Source organism: Oncorhynchus tshawytscha, linkage group LG11 (genome assembly GCF_018296145.1).
Source record: "Oncorhynchus tshawytscha isolate Ot180627B linkage group LG11, Otsh_v2.0, whole genome shotgun sequence".
Classification (NCBI taxonomy): Eukaryota; Metazoa; Chordata; class Actinopteri; order Salmoniformes; family Salmonidae; genus Oncorhynchus; species Oncorhynchus tshawytscha.
In genome coordinates, this window is record NC_056439.1 from 18,863,273 (window position 1) to 18,876,996 (window position 13,724).

Below are 13,724 nucleotides of genomic sequence, written 5' to 3' on the forward strand. Positions count from 1 at the left end.
ATCATTGCAGGCAATCTCAACGCTGTGCGTTACAGGGAAGACATCCTCCTCCCTCATGTGGTACCCTTCCTGCAGGCTCATCCTAACCTGACACTCCAGAATAACAATTCCACCAGCCATACTGCTTGTTCTGTGTGTGATTTCCTGCAAGACAGGAATGTCAATGTTCTGCCATGGCCAGCGAAGAGCCCGGATCTCAATCCCATTAAGCACGTCTGGGACCTGTTGGATCGGAGTGTGAGGGCTAGGGCCATTCCCCCCAGAAATGTCTGGGAGCTTGCAGGTGCCTTGGTGGAAGATTGGGGTAACATCTCACAGCAAGAACGGGCAAATCTGGTGCAGTCCATGAGGAGGAGATGCACTGCAGTACTTAATGTAATTCAGCTGTTGGCCACGCCAGATACAGACTGTTACTTTTGATTTTGACCCCCTCTTTGTTCAGGGACACATTATTAAATTTCTGTTAGTCACATGTCTGTGGAACTTGTTCAGTTTTTGTCTCAGTTGTTGAATCTTGTTATGTTCATACAAATATTTACACATGTTAAGTTTGCTGAAAATAACCGCAGTTGACAGTGAGAGGACGTTTCTTTTTGCTGAGTTTATCACTGAATAACAGAAATATTGGAACAAAGTAGGCTAATGAAGTTATTTTTTTAATTTTTTAATTTTACCTTTATTTAACCAGGTAGGCAAGTTGAAAACAAGTTCTCATTTACAATTGCGACCTGGCCAAGATAAAGCAAAGCAGTTCGACAGATACAACGACACAGTTACACATGGAGTAAAACAAACATACAGTCAATAATACAGTATAAACAAGTCTATATACAATGTGAGCAAATGAGGTGAGAAGGGAGGTAAAGGCAAAAAAGGCCATGGTGGCAAAGTAAATACAATATAGCAAGTAAAACACTGGAATGGTAGTTTTGCAATGGAAGAATGTGCAAAGTAGAAATAAAAATAATGGGGTGCAAAGGAGCAAAATAAATAAATAAATAAAATACAGTTGGGAAAGAGGTAGTTGTTTGGGCTAAATTATAGGTGGGCTATGTACAGGTGCAGTAATCTGTGAGCTGCTCTGAGAGTTGGTGCTTAAAGCTAGTGAGGGAGATAAGTGTTTCCAGTTTCAGAGATTTTTGTAGTTCGTTCCAGTCATTGGCAGCAGAGAACTGGAAGGAGAGGCGGCCAAAGAAAGAATTGGTTTTGGGGGTGACTAGAGAGATATACCTGCTGGAGCGTGTGCTACAGGTGGGAGATGCTATGGTGACCAGCGAGCTGAGATAAGGGGGGACTTTACCTAGCAGTGGGTTTGGCGACGAGTATGAAGCGAGGGCCAGCCAACGAGAGGGTACAGGTCGCAATGGTGGGTAGTATATGGGGCTTTGGTGACAAAATGGATTGCACTGTGATAGACTGCATCCAATTTGTTGAGTAGGGTATCGGAGGCTATTTTGTAAATGACATCGCCAAAGTCGAGGATTGGTAGGATGGTCAGTTTTACAAGGGTATGTTTGGCAGCATGAGTGAAGGATGCTTTGTTGCGAAATAGGAAGCCAATTTTAGATTTAACTTTGGATTGGAGATGTTTGATATGGGTCTGGAAGGAGAGTTTACAGTCTAACCAGACACCTAAGTATTTGTAGTTGTCCACGTATTCTAAGTCAGAGCCGTCCAGAGTAGTGATGTTGGACAGGCGGGTAGGTGCAGGTAGCGATCGGTTGAAGAGCATTTAGTTTTACTTGTATTTAAGAGCAATTGGAGGCCACGGAAGGAGAGTTGTATGGCATTGAAGCTTGCCTGGACGGTTGTTAACACAGTGTCCAAAGAAGGGCCAGAAGTATACAGAATGGTGTCGTCTGCGTAGAGGTGGATCAGAGACTCACCAGCAGCAAGAGCGACCTCATTGATGTATACAGAGAAGAGAGTCGGTCCAAGAATTGAACCCTGTGGCACCCCCATAGAGACTGCCAGTGGTCCGGACAGCAGACCCTCCGATTTGACACACTGAACTCTATCAGAGAAGTAGTTGGTGAACCAGGTGAGGCAATCATTTGAGAAACCAAGGCTGTCGAGTCTGCCGATGAGGATGTGGTTATTGACAGAGTTGAAAGCCTTGGCCAGATTAATGAATACTGCTGCACAGTAATGTTTCTTATCGATGGCGGTTAAGATATCGTTTAGGACCTTGAGCGTGGCTGAGGTGCACCCATGACCAGCTCTGAAACCAGATTGCATAGCAGAGAAGGTATGGTGAGATTCGAAATGGTCGGTAATCTGTTTGTTGACTTGGCTTTCGAAGACCTTAGAAAGGCATGGTAGGATAGATATGGGTCTGTAGCAGTTTGGGTCAAGAGTGTCCCCCCCTTTGAAGAGGGGGATGACTGCAGCTGCTTTCCAATCTTTGGGAATCTCAGACGACACGAAAGAGAGGTTGAACAGGCTAGTAATAGGGGTGACAACAATTTTGGCAGATAATTTTAAACAAATTGTTGCGTACTGAAAAATACTCTCAAATACACACGGTCACGTTGTACAGCGCCATTATGGTTATTAGCTGGGCTATTAGCAGGACAATAGACTTGCCTAGAAGGAGGGTAGGGGGAGAATATCATCAAATGTATTATTTAGTTAGGGTGGCTGTATCACAACCGGCCGTGATTGGTTGCAATTTCAGTTTAATCCACCAGAAAAGACAGAACAAATAATACAACAAATATTGTGGTTTATCTCAAATATACTAATTGATTAAAAAAACATGATCAATTGGAATCTTTAACATGTGGAAGGGGGGTAAAATATATATATATATATTTTTTTTGTGTATCACATCCGAACGTGATTGGGAGTTCCATAGGGCAGCGCACAATTGGCCCAGCGTTTCTCTCCCTCTAAAAATAGAAATAAATGTTTTGGCCTTTACAAATATTATTTTGGCCTTTATTCAGATTACAATTGCTCATTTTTTAAACAAAAAAATAAATAAAGCATGTCTCTGTCTCTTATGACGCAACTTTTAAAGGAGGAACCACTGTAGACGGATTTATTTATTTAACTAGGCAAGTCAGATTTCCACCGGTCTAATGTCCATTGCTCGTGTTTCTTGGCCCAAGCAAGTCTCTTCTTCTTATTGGTGTCCTTTAGTAGTGGTTTCTTTGCAGCAATTCAAACCATGAAGGCCTGATTCACGCAGTCTCCTCTGTACAGTCATGCTCTCCGCAGCCGATGTGAGCAAGACCTTTAAACAGGTCAACATTCACAAAGCCGCAGAGCCAGATGGATTACGAGGACGTGTACTCAAAGCATGCGCAGACCAACTGGCAAGTGTCTTCACTGACATTTTCAACCTCTCCCTGGCCGAGTCTGTAATACCTACATGTTTCAAACAGACCACCATAGTCCCTCTGCCCAAGAAAGCGAAGGTAACCTGCCTAAATAATTACCACCCTGTAGCACTCACATCGGTAGCCATGAAGTGCTTTGAAAGGCTGGTCATGGCTCACATCAACGCCATCATGCCAGAAACCCTAGATCCACTCCAATTCACATACCGCCCAAACAGATCCACAATTGACGCAATCTCAATCGCACTCCACACTGACCTTTCCCACCTGGACAAAAATAACACCTATGTGAGAATGCTGTTCATTGACTAGGCTCAGCATTCAACACAATAGTGCCCACAAAACACATCACTAAGCTATGGGCAATGGGACTAAACACCTCCTTCTGCAATTGGATCCTGGACTTCCTGACGGGCCTCCCCGGGTGGTAAGGGTAGGCAACAACATATCTGCCACGCTGATCCTCAACACTGGGTCCCCTCAGGAGTACATGCTTACTCCCTTCTGGACCAACCCCTGTTCACCCACGACTGCATGGCCAAGCACAACTGCAACACCATCATTAAGTTTGCTGAGTTTGCACAATACAACTGATTGACTCAAACACATTAAGAAGGAAGGAAATTCCACAAGTGAACTTTTAACAAGGCACACATGTTAATTGAAATGCATTCCAGGTGACTACCTCATGAAGCTAGTTGAGGGAATGCCAAGAATGTGCAAAGCTGTAATCAAGGACAAGGGTGGCTACTTTGAACTCAAAGACAATGATGGTTACCTAAAATGTTTATGTGGTACTGACTCAAAACAAAATGAGAATTTTCGAAAGATATGACAACAATGAACTTTTTTCCCAGCATGCTCTACTGCAGTTTGATATTCTTGGAATTGTTTTTAATATCTGTGTTTTTGTATATACATTGAGTGATTGATTGATTAAATGTTATATATATATAATGTATTATATATATAATATGTATTATATATAATATAAATATATATATTTTTAATCTAAACTAATTCAATCATTACATTTTTGCACCTGTTACTTAAATGTTTTTTCCAGTTTAATTGGCTTAGGTAGTTTCCTAACACTCTTTTAAACCCTGGCAGTCATTATGATTGCAAGTTGTGGGTGAATTCAAATTTAAGCTGTTGGCTAGCCTAACACTGGCTAGATTCCAATAGGAATTACACATCACTTTGCAAGCCAGCATGATGTGATTTACAGTTAGGGTTGCAAAATTCTGGGAGAATTCCAGAAATCCTGGTTGGAAGTTTACTGAACATTTTGGGAAGGTTTGTGGAATTTTGCAACCCTACTTGCAGGCCTCCAAGGTATGTGTTCCAGGCCACAATATGACACACATTATGATATATGCAATGGTTTAATTATAATGATTAAGAACTCACTTGGTGAAGACTGAAATTAATGAATTCACCAAGCATGCCTCTGTCTCTTAAAAAATACAGTCATGGGTGGTAACTCTACAATTCAATCAGAGAGTCAAGGCACACTGGGAAAGTATTGGAGGCATGGCTTAATTTAAGTATACTTTACAAAAAAAAACAGAATTTCTATTACTCATTTGAAGGTAGTACTGCTCACTTCAGCTATTTAAGTTTCTTCACGTGTAATACTGCAATACTGTTTTTTTTGTAAGGGCTCTATATGTTTAAGTGTGTTCTTTATTTTATGAGATGTGCCTTGGGCTGGGGACATTTCTGGCAGGGAGGCTGCACTGTAAAACCGGATCAGTTTTGGATGCTCAAACATTTTGAGGAAAATGATTATCTAAAAATATTTCAGTTAAGAAACTTAAATAGTGAGTAAAGTTTCCACCTATGAATATTCCCCAAAATGTGCAACCCTAGTGGTAACTTTATAATTCAATCCACCTACCGTCATATGAGTAATGATACAAATGCAGTTTTTAGTAAGGTATACTTACATTTAACACCTCCACTAAACCATGCCTCCAATAATTTCAGAGTGTGCCTTTGCTCTTCGATTGAATTATAAAGTTACCACGAGGGTTGCACATTTTGGGGAATATTCAGAGGTGGAAACTTTCCGTGGGAATTAACGGGAATATATGGGAATTAACGGGAATATATGAACATTTATAATAATACCATTTAAATGTAGATGTCTTTTGCATTAGATATATTTACCATATCATATGGAGACAGAAACATAAACATTTGACGTTATCATAAGTAGACATATTTGCAAATTATTAAATCCTTCCAATAGAAATAAAAAACAATTTAGTTACGAATTGAACTTTAATTAAATGAGTTGACTCTACACATGGGATGATTTCACTGAACAACAAAAGAAAGGGAATATTGAATGATCCCCAATGATTCATCGCATCTTCCAAAAACGTTTTCATCATACATCTGTAAAATGATTGTCTAGAAACTGAAGCTTTGGTTGTCTTCCTCTCAGGTTTCCATGTCTTCTCCCTGGACCTCCTCAATGTCCACCTCTTGAACCTCAGACTCTGAGGCCTCATCTTCACTGTCACTTTCCAACCTTGTTGAGGATGGCTCGTTGTCAGGCTCAAAAAGCCCCAAATTTGCCCGGGTGGCCAACAATTTTTCAACCCTTGTATTGGTCAACTTGTTGCATGATTTGGTATGTGTGTTCCCAAATAAGGAACAGTTGCGCTCTGAGGAGGCTGATGTTGGTGGGATTTGGAGGAAAATGGAGGCAACGGGGGAAAGACCCTCAGATCCACAAAGTCCATTCCACCAGGTGGTTGATGAGATACAGTGGGGCAAAAGAGTATTTAGTCAGCCACCAATTGTGCAAGTTCTCCCACTTAAAAAGATGAGAGAGGCCTGTAATTTTCATCATAGGTACACTTCAACTATGACAGACAAAATGAGAAAAAAAATCCAGAAAATAACATTTTAGGATTTTTAATGAATTTATTTGCAAATTATGGAAAATAAGTATTTGGTCACCTACAAACAAGCAAGATTTCTGGATCTCACAGACCTGTAACTTCTTCTTTAAGAGGCTCCTCTGTCCTCCACTCATTACCTGTATTAATGGCACCTGTTTGAACTTGTTATCAATATAAAAGATACCTGTCCACAACCTCAAACAGTCACACTCCAAACTCCACTATGGCCAAGACCAAAGAGCTGTCAAAGGACACCATAAACAAAATTGTAGACCTGCACCAAGCTGGGAAGACTGATTATGCAATAGGTAAGCAGCTTGGTTTGAAGAAATCAACTGTGGGAGCAATTATTAGGAAATGGAAGACATACAAGACCACTGATAATCTCCCTCGATCTGGGGCTCCACGCAAGATCTCACCCCGTGGGGTCAAAATGATCACAAGAACGGTCTTTCAGCATGACAATGATCCCAAACACACCGCCCGGGCAACGAAGGAGTGGATTTGTAAGAAGCATTTCAAGGTCCTGGAGTGGCCTAGCCAGTCTCCAGATCTCAACCCCATAGAAAATCTTTGGAGGGAGTTGAAAGTCCGTGTTGCCCAGCAACAGCCCCAAAACTTCACTGCTCTAGAGGAGATCTGCATGGAGGAATGGGCCAAAATACCAGCAACAGTGTGTGAAAACCTTGTGAAGACTTACAGAAAACGTTTGACCTCTGTCATTGCCAACAAAGGGTATATAACAAAGTATTGAGATAAACTTTTGTTATTGACCAAATACTTATTTTCCACCATCATTTGCAAATAAATTCATAAAAAATCCTACAATGTGATTTTCTGGATTTTTTTTCTCATTTTGTCTGTCATAGTTGAAGTGTACCGATGATGAAAATTACAGGCCTCTCTCATCTTTTTAAGTGGGAGAACTTGCACAATTGGTGGCTGACTAAATACTTTTTTGCCCCACTGTATGTTGGCATGACTGCCATATTACAAAGCCCTTCCTTGGAAGTGTACTTCACCAGACCAAAACCTTGCCCTCATCCAGGCCAAGGTGGCGAGACATGGTAGTGATGACACCATAGTCCTTGTTGATCTCTGCACCAGACAGGATGATCTCGCCAGCATATTTGGGGTCCAACATGTACGCTGCGGCATGTATGGGCTTCAGGCCTTTTGATGTATTTCAGAACTGCAGTTTCCTCTGCTTGGAGCAACAGTGAAGCGGGCAGGGCAGAAAAGATTTCTTCTCTTACATCTGCAAGCAGAGTCTGAACATCAGACAGGATGGTATTGTCTCCCTCAATCCGAGCAATGACTACCGCTATAGGTTCCAGGAGTTTCAGGCTGCTTACCTCTCTCTCCCAAAATACATAATCCAGGAGGATCCTCTTGATGGGGCTGTCCAAATTGGCAGGCTGTGATATGGCCATTTCTTGGAGAGACTCCTTCCCCTTCAGGAGACTGTCAAACATGATGACACCACCACCTCAACGGGTGTTGCTGGGCAGCTTCAAAGTGGTGCTCTTATTCTTCTCACTTTGTTTGATGAGGTAGATTGCTGCAATAACTTGATGATCCTTCACATACCTAACCATTTCCTTGGCTCTCTTGAAGAGTGTATCCATTGTTTTCAGTGCCATGCTGTCCTTGAGGAGCAGATTCAATGCATGAGCAGCACAGCCAATGGGTGTCATGTGAGGGTAGGACTCCTCCACTTTAGACCAAGCAGCCTTCATGTTCGCAGCATTGTCTGTCACCAGTGCAAATACCTTCTTTGGTCCAAGGCCATTGATGACTGCCTTCAGCTCATCTGCAATGTAGAGACTGGTGTGTATGTTGTCCCTTGTGTCTGTGCTCTTGTAGAATACTGGTTGAGGGGTGGAGATGTAGTTAATTATTCTTTGCCCACGAACATTCGACCACCCATCAGGGATGATTGCAATACAGTCTGCTTTCTCTATGATTTGCTTGATCTTCACTTGAACTCTGTTTAACTCTGCATCCAGCAAATTAGTAGATAAAGCATGTCTGGTTGGAGGGGTGTATGCTGGGCGAAGAACATTCAGAAATCTCTTCCAATACACATTGCCTGTGAGCATCAGAGGTGAACCAGTTGCATACACAGCTCGAGCAAGATATTCATCAGCATTTCTCTTGACTATGTTCCTCCTTTGAGTAAAAAAAACTTCTGATTCCAGGAGGACCATGAGCTGTTGCTATCGATATGGTGTTGGATTCATAATTTTCTCTTTTCTTTTCTCAATGGTTTCTTGTTGTGAGCGCTGAGGGAACTTTATGCACTTGGCCAGATGATTCTGCATCTTTGTTGCATTCTTCACATATGATTTGGGACAGTATTTGCAAATGTACACAGCTTTTCCTTCTACATTAGCTGCAGTGAAATGTCTCCACACATCAGATGGTACCTGTGGCATTTTCCTGTAAAAAACAACAACTAATACAATTCCATGTACAGATAAATAGTTAAGCAGTTAGATTAAACAACTCCTTTGGAAGATACCCATTTGAAAATGAAACATGTATGTAAACAGGTGAATTAACACTCCTCGGTTAGCAGGCTCAAGCACGCTAAAACCCACATGGTAGCAAAAACTAACGAGCAGAAATGAACAAGTTAGAAATGTAGAAATTTTGCAACCCTACTTGCAGGCCTCCAAGGTATGTGTTCCAGGCCACAATATGACACACATTATGATATATGCAATGGTTTAATTATAATGATTAAGAACTCACTTGGTGAAGACTGAAATTAATGAATTCACCAAGCATGCCTCTGTCTCTTAAAAATACAGTCATGGGTGGTAACTCTACAATTCAATCAGAGAGTCAAGGCACACTGGGAAAGTATTGGAGGCATGGCTTAATTTAAGTATACTTTACAAAAAAAAAAAACAGAATTTCTATTACTCATTTGAAGGTAGTACTGCTCACTTCAGCTATTTAAGTTTCTTCACGTGTAATACTGCAATACTGTTTTTTTTTTTAAAGGGCTCTATATGTTTAAGTGTGTTCTTTATTTTATGAGATGTGCCTTGGGCTGGGGACATTTCTGGCAGGGAGGCTGCACTGTAAAACCGGATCAGTTTTGGATGCTCAAACATTTTGAGGAAAATGATTATCTAAAAATATTTCAGTTAAGAAACTTAAATAGTGAGTAAAGTTACCACTAGGGTTGCACATTTTGGGGAATATTCATAGGTGGAAACTTTCCGTGGGAATTAACGGGAATATATGGGAATTAACGGGAATATATGAACATTTATAATAATACCATTTAAATGTAGATGTCTTTTGCATTAGATATATTTACCATATCATATGGAGACAGAAACATAAACATTTGACGTTATCATAAGTAGACATATTTGCAAATTATTAAATCCTTCCAATAGAAATAAAAAACAATTTAGTTACGAATTGAACTTTAATTAAATGAGTTGACTCTACACATGGGATGATTTCACTGAACAACAAAAGAAAGGGAATATTGAATGATCCCCAATGATTCATCGCATCTTCCAAAAACGTTTTCATCATACATCTGTAAAATGATTGTCTAGAAACTGAAGCTTTGGTTGTCTTCCTCTCAGGTTTCCATGTCTTCTCCCTGGACCTCCTCAATGTCCACCTCTTGAACCTCAGACTCTGAGGCCTCATCTTCACTGTCACTTTCCAACCTTGTTGAGGATGGCTCGTTGTCAGGCTCAAAAGCCCCAAATTTGACCGGGTGGCCAACTTTGTTGCATTCTTCACATATGATTTGGGACAGTATTTGCAAATGTACACAGCTTTTCCTTCTACATTAGCTGCAGTGAAATGTCTCCACACATCAGATGGTACCTGTGGCATTTTCCTGTAAAAAACAACAACTAATACAATTCCATGTACAGATAAATAGTTAAGCAGTTAGATTAAACAACTCCTTTGGAAGATACCCATTTGAAAATGAAACATGTATGTAAACAGGTGAATTAACACTCCTCGGTTAGCAGGCTCAAGCACGCTAAAACCCACATGGTAGCAAAAACTAACGAGCAGAAATGAACAAGTTAGAAATGTTTTAAACACACTTTGCTGTTAACAAAAAATCATGTATGTCATTTAAAATATATTCACCCCACCTTGTAATCAAAACTTACCAGAAAGCATGTAGTCCTTGGCTCAGATAGTGTAGCCTCAATAGCATCTCATTGGTGTGCAAGATCTTGAAATCAGCGGTACATGTTTGTTTGTTTTTTGTTTTTGACCTTTATTTAACTAGGCAAGTCATTTAAGATCAAATTCTTATTTTCAATTATAGCCTAGGAACAGTGGGTTAACTGCCTGTTCAGGGGCAGAACGACAGATTTGTACCTTGTCAGCTTGGGGGTTTCAGGTTACTAGTCCAACGCTCCAACCACTAGGCTACCCTGCCGCCCCATGTGATGGAAGAGTGCACTGCATGTGATGGAAGAGTGCACTGGAAGACATCACTGTGTCAACGCAGAGATTTGCAATTCTATTGAATTGTGGACAGTTAAACCAAAATATGCCACAAGACCTAGAATGGCATTATGTGTATCCCACAAAAAGGTTCACTGTTATAAGCTAACTTTTTTTGATGAATTTAAGCAAAATTCCCCCAAATTCCAGGGCTTAACTTCCCATGGAATTTTTTGGGAAAAATTACAGAAATTTACTGGAAAGTTTCCAACCCCTTGCAACCCTAGTTACCCCCTATGACTGTATTTGTTGTTGACAGAGACATGGTTGTTGAATTTGTAAATGTTCTGTTTTTTTGGGCCTTCACCAAGTGAGATTCTAAATGAATAGTATTATTATACTTTAACCATTACATATATCATAAGGCCTTACACAGTGACCTAAGATTCATAGTTCAGTAGGTTTTCTAAATTACACCAACTTTCCAGTAACCTTCAAACCAGGGTTGCCAGAAAAACTGCAATTTTCACCAGAATTTTGCACCCCAACTGTAAATCACATCATGCTGGCTTGCAAAGTGATGCGTAATTCCTATTTGATCTAGCCAGAGTTAGGCTAGCCAACAGCTGAAATTAGTATTCATCTACAAACTGCATTCATAATGACTGCCAGGGTTTAGTACAGTGGAATGATACTACCTAAGCCATTTAAACTGGAACAATCATTTCATTATTGGGTGCAAAAATTCAATGATTGGATTAGTTTAGAAAGAATATATTTATCTCTGGGTAACATTTAGTCAATCAATCACTCAATGTTTATTAAAAAAACAAACATTAAAAACAATTCCAAAAAATCCTATATATTTTTTTTTTATGAGTTGGTGTGGCTTTAGTTGACCCAGTGCCACAGAAACATTTAAGTAATAATTACTTTTCATTGACTTTGAGTGCAACTTACTAGAAGTAATTGAGCTAAAAACTGCCGTGGGGGTTACAGTGTGTAGGGAGTTGATGAGGGAACACACTGCAGCACTATGTAGGCTACCTCAGCCTCAGCCTCAACCTCAGCCTGAGCCTAGAGCAGGAGTCAGATGACCATAGGCTCCCAGCCAGTGCAGTTAGTGCAAACGAATGGAGATGCCATTCATCCCGTTTAGATCACTGTGGAGCTATCAAACTCTTATCTGGACAACAAGGGGCTATATCAAAGACAACCAAAGCAAGCACGTTTCAGTAAAATACATGGAATGGAATTCAAATTCTAGCAGCACAGCGAGGCTCAGCGCGATATAAGGATGAGGCGGTCAGATGCCAAGTAGATCGTGCGCGCCAGCTGGCTGAAGACCTCGCGGGACTTGCGCGGGTGGGGTGGAAGAGAGGGGAAGAGCCTCGTGCTTTCACACACGCTGCCTGGCACTTATAGATTAATGCCAGTCCGAAATAAAGTGGGTTCGTTTTCCTCATGTAAACACCTTCTTGTGTGAATGTAGCACTTTCACTTTAGAAAACAGCCATCATAAATGATTGGTTTGGCATCAAAACCAACCATCAATTAGACAAAAACGCTGGGGTTATTTACGGCTTGAAGTGATGTGTTTGTGCTAAGTAACCTCAACCGCAAACCAGTGGATCTGCTATCCCCTTTATGAACTTGTAATAGTTGTTTAGGATCCAACACTGCAGCGCTACGATTCAAATAACAATTCTGCCGTCACATGAGCATGTCTGGCACCTACAAACGCTCAACAGCCTCATGCAGATTTAGCAATTTCGTAAATTAAAATATGGTTCCATTCACAGCCAACGTTATTCAGTAACACATCTGAGTCAAATAGCCTATGATGTGCCAGTCTAAACTTGCGCCATATATATTTTCAAACAGTTAAAGAAAGGTTATAATTCTATCAGACTTTGGTAGGGTAAATCAAAGCATCGGTCCTACCTCTGTGCTAGTCGCTGTCCATGGAAGCTGATCGTTCGGGGCAGGATACGGCAGCTTGGAGGGTGATTTAGTCCGCGCTAAGGCAAATAGTGAGCTGAGCTGCGGTTACGGTTACACACTACTGAGACTACAAGAACGTGGCAAATTCACAATTCATAGCCAGATCGGTTAGTACCGTGGAGAGAGGCAAAGATGCACCCTAGCTGAGGGGCCGACTTTGCCGGTCCAATTCAAGTTACGCTGGTCTTTTTTCTCTTCCCTCTGATGTGCTCTCTCTCTCTCTCTGGTCTAGCTTCCCTTCAACCTCCCAGCGGAGAGCATCATTTATTGTCAATTTGCTTATGCTGAGAGATTTCAGTCAGTTGCTCTCTTTCCCCTCTCCCTCCCCAGCCTGGACAGTAGTACAACAGCCTCCACATGCTCTCTCTCTTTCTCTCTCTCGGTCTTTAGGGCTTGTCTTAGGGCTTTTCTAATTTCATAAAACTTGAAAGTGAGACAAAGATGAAGTTGTCAGATGAATGCTTCTATTTATTAGTAAAGTGATACATACGCAATTAGACAGCATCACACACGAGTTATGTGTAGATACATTAGTGGTTGACAGCTCATTTCTATCACTCATGACATTCTCATTGGAACTGCAGTGTGTGTGTGTGTGTGTGTGTGTGTGTGTGTGTGTGTGTGTGTGAGCAGCAACACAGATTAGCATATCTTCGTAAATAATGCATTGGTGGGGCCCATGTATTTTTTCACAGAAATTAATTCTCTTCACTTAGCCAATGGGGATACTTTTTCAGAATTTATGTTGAGAAACACATTAATAATGTAACATATTTATCAGTTTGTGGCACAAGGAGTTGGCTAGCACAACACCCCAGGGACAGGGAGAGGACAGAGTTCTAGCACACACACACACACACACACACACACACACACACACACACACACACACACACACACACACACACACACACACACACAGAGAGAGAGAGAGAGAGAGAGAGAGAGCAGCATCATGTTCTGATAATAAATAATTGCAGAGAAAGGTCTGCAAGAGACTAACTACAGATAC

General features: G+C 41.0%; 1 protein-coding gene across 1 annotated transcript in view; it reads right to left on the reverse strand.

Moving 5' to 3' along the window:
• LOC112261560 (transmembrane protein 121-like) overlaps window positions 1-12,993 on the reverse strand; it is an 83,325-nt gene extending 70,332 nt beyond the window's left edge. The window contains exon 1 of the mRNA XM_024436993.1: window positions 12,653-12,993. The gene's annotated coding sequence lies outside the window, so the exon portion shown is untranslated. The remainder of the gene's footprint in view (window positions 1-12,652) is intronic.
• Window positions 12,994-13,724: the final 731 nt, after the last annotated feature.